This window comes from Pan troglodytes, chromosome 2 (genome assembly GCF_028858775.2).
Source record: "Pan troglodytes isolate AG18354 chromosome 2, NHGRI_mPanTro3-v2.0_pri, whole genome shotgun sequence".
NCBI classification, from domain to species: Eukaryota; Metazoa; Chordata; class Mammalia; order Primates; family Hominidae; genus Pan; species Pan troglodytes.
This window is the reverse complement of record NC_086015.1, coordinates 105,491,562-105,497,690: the sequence shown is the minus strand read 5'-3', so window position 1 is coordinate 105,497,690 and position 6,129 is coordinate 105,491,562. Positions and strand designations below refer to the sequence as shown.

General features: G+C 37.1%; 1 long non-coding RNA gene across 1 annotated transcript; it reads left to right on the top strand.

The window, feature by feature from the left end:
* Window positions 1–2,375: 2,375 nt before the first annotated feature.
* Window positions 2,376–5,825, top strand: LOC104005667 (uncharacterized). The gene is made up of 3 exons (XR_679076.2): window positions 2,376–2,492; window positions 3,223–3,398; window positions 4,014–5,825. It is a non-coding gene; the product is annotated as an uncharacterized LOC104005667 (long non-coding RNA).
* Window positions 5,826–6,129: the final 304 nt, after the last annotated feature.

Below are 6,129 nucleotides of genomic sequence, written 5' to 3'. Positions count from 1 at the left end.
ACACACACACACACACACACACACATATGCACAGAGTAAACATGAACAAACTGGAAAATATTTGTGGACCATTTTCTTTACTGGTGTGAATAAGTCTAAAGGCAGCTACAATTTTTTGCCTACTGACCAGGGAATCTTTCTCTTTCATTTAAAGAAATAAGAAAGACCTATTTTTCCAGCACGCCTTCAGACTAGAATCTGGGCAGCTGCTTCCTTCCTGCTCTAATGCTAGCAAATCCAGGAACCAAGAAGCTGATAAAGAAGGAGATGCCTTCCTTTCTGCTTTTAGGTAATGAACATTTATTACTGTGGCAAAGAAGCATGCTCCTCATAAGCTCCAGCGAACTTACTAAGACCTGGCCCTGACTTTGTGTAAACCTTGAAAGAAATCAGTAGATAAATTACTTTCATTCTTTCCTTTTCTCATTAGAATAAAGTGAGTATCCTTTAGCCATCTCAAAAGCCATGGCTATGTATTCAAAAATAATTTAGTACATTTATACGGTAAATGACAATAATCATAAACTGCCAAACGGACATTTGATGCTATGAATGTGATGTTTTAGCTGTCTTGACATAAAAATTGAAACAATTCCACTCCAACAATCACAACTCAGTTTTGATAATAATAATTAAGACTATGACTAGAGCTGACCCCTGAACTGAGTGACATGTTTATTCAAGCATTACATTTAGTCACAACTCCAGTTTCCTTTTCCATTTATTATTTGTCGGAAAGGAAAATTACCGCATGTTAGCCTGAATTGTTCATATCCTTGGGACACTATACCAAGAGCTCATTTCCTCTCCATAGTATTGAAAAAGAAAATGCAAATTGTCATTACAAAGAGTAAAAATACCCTGACACATAAGCCAACAATTTGCCTTGTTGTAATTTATAATAGGAACAGGAAGGAGCATGATACAGAGAAGAATAATTAAATATCTATAAATACGTTAAAGTTTTGGAGTGGGTTTTGTTTGTTTGCTTGCTTTTTATATTTTTATTAAATATGCACACTCATAGAATAATACATGCCTACCATTACTTCTTGATTTGATTGTATTTTATTTTGATTGTATCCACTGATTCCATATAAGAAAAATGCTCATAAATGATCTTTTTAATATTTTAAGTAAATACATTTTCATTGTCTTTCAGGAAAAGGAAATAAGACATTAACTCCATTGGAGTGACCCCACTATTTTGGTGATCCCAACCCTTCATGCCAAGCATCCTGTCTCCAGATATTCTCAAAGGTTCCACTATGCAGAATACTAGAGCAGTCAGTGCTAGGTTCTATGGGGAGAAGCAACTCAACTTTTCTCAGCTGTGGTTCTAGATTGGCAATAAAGGAGAAGAAAGCAGAGAAAAGGGTGATTAGTAACTAAGAGATGTGACAAAAAGGAAATCCAGAGGACTCCTCAAAAGAAGCTGGAACATTTATTTTTTATAATTTTAAGTGTATATGGTTATATATAAATTAGAACTGGATAAAGGGATACAGTATGCTAGGTATTCAACACAAGGAACGGACACAGAAGATAGAATTTTTTTTATTTTTATTTTTTTTGAGACAGAGTCTCGCTCTGTCGCCAAGCTGGAGTGCAGTGGCACGATCTTGGCTCACTGCAACCTCTGCCTCCCGGGTTCAAGCGATTCTCCTGCCTCAGCCTCCCGAGTAGCTGGGACTACAGGTGCATGCCACCACATCCAGCTAATTTTTGTATTTTTAGTAGAGATGGGGTTTTACCATGTTGGCCGGGATTGTCTCGATCTCTCTCGACCTCGTGATCTGCCAGCCTTGGCCTCCCAAAGTGCTGGGATTACAGGAGTGAGCCACCACACCCGGCCGATAGAAAGAAATTATTTAGGCAGATAGTGAGGGTAAAGGAGTCCTGGGCAAGGCTTCCCTTTTAACAAAAAGCAGCTCCAAAATCATTTCTTTTCTAACAAAGAGCAGCCTGAAAAATTGAGCTGCAGACATAGATAAGCAAGCTGAAAGCTGGCCTGGGTAAATGCTGGCAGCCATGCCAATAGAAAAGGGCTAACTGGAAGCCACGTATGTTCAACACGGAGGCGCCATCTTCCATTTTCTCTGTCACCACATGTACAGTAAAGAACCAGGCAACATGTCACCTGCCAGGCAAAGAACCCATCAGCATAATAAAAAGTTAGAGTGGGGCGGCCAGTTTTATCACATGCTTTACAAATGGCACACCTTGTACTAACCAGTTTTTTGCACCTTATGCAAATAGCACACCTGGTCTGGCCAATTTTTTTATGCCCTATGTAAAACAGACACCGCCTCCTCAAGCTCATCTATAAAACCCATTGCATTCCACCACAGAACCGGCAACCCATTTCTCTGGGACCCCTCTCTCTGCAGCAGAGAGAGCTATTCTTTCTTTCGCCTGTTAATCTTCCACTCTTAACCTCACTTCGTGTGCCTGCGTCTTTGATTTCCTTGGCGTGAGGCAATAAACCTCAGGTATTTACCCCAGACAATGACAGCACTTCAGTAAAAGGGCAATAGGAACAACTGGCTATGCCCCTATGAGCAGAGCTTTATGTTTATGTTCCTGAGATTCTTATATGAGGATTTTGTCGTCCTGTGAATAAAAAAAAGGGGGGGGGGGTCGTTGTTTTGTTGTTCGTTTGGTGTTTTTTTTTTCTTTTTAATTTATTTTTTATTTATATTTATATTTTTATTTTTTTAATTTTTTATTTATTTATTTATTTATTTTGCTATTTGCAAAGAGAGAAACTCTAAACTCTAAATATGTGCTTTATTTATTACATTCAGTGACAAAGCTTCCCAACTAATCTGGAAACTCTTTGAAACGGCCCAGTGATGTATGGATAGACACACCCATTTGTGGTAGAGGTCAAGGATATGTTCTAACCACCAAATGGGAAGTCTAGGCATTTTTGTTTCTTTTTCTATTTTTACATATGCGTTGTTTGAATTCACACCATCAACTTGAGAATACATTTTCAAGAACAATATTTTTAAAAAGCAACGACTTGTAGTATATTTTGAATTTTGAATAATATATAGCTACCAGCTTTCAATTATAAATCATTATAAATAAATGAGAAATTATATATTTCTCATTTATTTAACACCAGAGAGAAAAGCACTTCCACATGATTAGATAAAAACCCAGTTTTTGTGCTACCAGCATAAAATGACCTTCATGTTTTTCTCCCTTTTTCAGTTCTTCTGTTATATAAACGAAAGATTTCAACAGAAACTTATGAAAGAAGACAGACCAAAAAACATCCCTTATTTGGAAGTTAATGTGTGATGCCAGTTCTGAGCGACTACAATGGCTTTTAAAATAACTTGCATAAGCCCAGAAGTCTATGTAACAACTTTATGAAATGATCCGGGGTAAGATAAAAGAAGCATTCAATCAAAATCTAAGAATAAAGCCAAGGTTAAATTAAGCTGTGTTTACCAGAAGTTATGAATTAATGACAAAGGTATATATACAATTTTATATTTAAAAGTATATATATTACTTTAAATATTTTCTTTTAAAAAAGCTTTGTTACATTGTGTTTAAATAAAGAAACTTTTTATGAAAAGAATTTAAAAGTAAGAAAATACATTAATATCAGTTTACTGAAGATTATGCCTAGTTCCAGAATGTAGTCAAGGTACCTCATCACTATCCAATAGGAGCCTAACTAGTTAAATTAAAAAGTGGTTTAACCTCCTTAAAATAGGCTCTGCAAATAGAAATGCTAAACAATAATTTCAAATAACACAGCCCCTTTTAGTATTTTTAACTAGTAGTCAGAGCTGGCTAAGAAAAAAGCATACTCAGCTAACAACTGCAGCATTTGATGAGAAAATTCTATCTCATCTCAATGCTGAGGTGGACAGGTATTTATGGAAAGTCACTGGTGAGCAGTGTAGCTCTTCACAAACATGGGCTTTTGTCTTCTTCATACTCACATATTGACTGATGGATTTTCATGTTTTTCACTCTCTTTCTCGCAGTTTTACCTCTTCTCCATTCGGTCCAACCCAGCCTCTACGAATCAGCCCACCATAGTCTAGGTACCAGCCTCAGTTCTACTTACACTGTTGCTGAGACAGAGCCTAAGAGGGAACTCAGTTGGCAATGGTTGCCAAGCCAACTCCAGCAGCTACTCGGGCAAGAATTAAGAGTGAAGTCTAAGCCCATGAAACCCAGGTGGGCAAAAGGTCAGGTGCAATCCTACATGATAGAAGAAGAGAGCTAAGTTTGAAGAGTTGGGGGGTAGATTTCAATATGGCCAGAGATAAGATCCAATCCTAGCAACAGTCTACTACATTTAGAGGGATGGTGACTGGGGAAAGGGTAAAAAGCAACCAGCATCCTCAAGGACTACCATCAGACTTTATTTATTATTACAAACGAATGCCTCCAGTCATGATGGACCAATGCAGGCATCAGGTTATCTGAAAGTGGTGCCAAAGTGTTCTTATGCTATTGCCCACATTCTATTCTTCTAAGTAGGATATATCCATAAATAGCCTCTTCTGAAGAGTTATAGAACTGTCACATTGAGAAAAATACCTGGAGGTCATAATAAGAAAGATATAATTGAATCTTTGTCTTTTGTGAGTAAACATCCTGATATGGTGAACTGGAAATGATTAATGCTTTTCTTCTTTCCTTGCCAAAAGACAGCCATTTGCTTAATTGAATAGAAACAGAAAAGCCTTTTTTCCATAAATGGAATGGAACTCAACTGGCTTTCATAGGCAGAAAAAAATGAAGCTCTCATTAGATTATTTATGGAAGTAATCCAGCTTTGGAATAATAACAATCTCCTAGTGGTTTTCCATGGAACTATGGCAATAGGTAGTTACATGCAAATTCAAAGCTGGTTCAAGTGAATCCTCTGAAGCAGGACTCCATAGAGACCACAGAAATATGAGGATGTAACAAAAGATGAATATGTACAAGTAAAAACAAGATGACATAAAACAAAGCAATGGAAAGGTTTTGATGGGAGAAGTAGATGCAAAAAGAAGATTTCCCATTTATTTTTTGGTAGAATATGGAAACCCTAAGTCTGACTATTCTGTTATGAAGCTAGTAGCCTCTGTGCTGTCTTTCAGCCCTGCCTGCTTCCCTTTGCGGTCGTGTTTTGTTTTTACATCCATGAGAATCTAATTCAAATAGACTTCTTGCACGCAACCCTTGTTTATTTAGATTATTTTAAAATCTGTGTCAAAGGAATGAGTAATTGAATTAATGTGTAACGTGAATACTATTCACCCTTTTTCCACCTTCTGCCTTCTGTCAGCTTAATGTCCTCCCATTCATTTTTTGCTTTCCAGAAGTTGAGGGAAATACCAATCGTATGTGGGGAATTCTATTTTGGTACATAATAAGGGAATTTTCTTGATTGTTCATGTTCTGTGCACTGTAGGTTTTTTGGTGCTTTTTGTATCTTCCATAATCATTGAAAACTCCCCCAAAAAGCATAGGTTATTTTACTGTTACATTTATTAATAAAATCCAACAAACTTTTCTTTATAAATCCATTTTTTTTCTATCTTGTGTGAGTTTGGAAGCCACAATAATGTCAATATTGTCTTAACATTAAATCTTAGTCAAAGAGGACCATGGCTCATTTTTTATGTATGCATATTTGATATGGCTTTGTTGTTTTGGTAAACAATTCAAACAGTACAGAAAAATACAAAAGGAACATAATTGTCACCTGAAGTTCAGCACTCAGATGTTTCCAATGTTAGCATTTCTCTGAACATATGCCCCAATGTATCTTCGTGCCTACAGACACATATGAAAATGAATATACAATTTTATATTAAGGGGATCTTTCTATTCAGACTGTTTGAAGCATGGTTTTTTCACTCTACCATATCTTGGACACGTGATTCCATGCTTATAAAATCAGAACTCCAGCCAGGAGCAGTGGCTCACATTGTAATCCTAGCACTTTGGGAGGCTGAGGTGGGCGGATCACGAGGTCAAGAGATCGAGGCCATCCTTGCCAACATGGTGAAATCCCGTCTCTACTAAAGATACAAAAATTAGCTTGGCATCGTGGCAGGCACCTGTAGTCCCAGCTACTTGGGAGACTGAGGCAGGAGAATC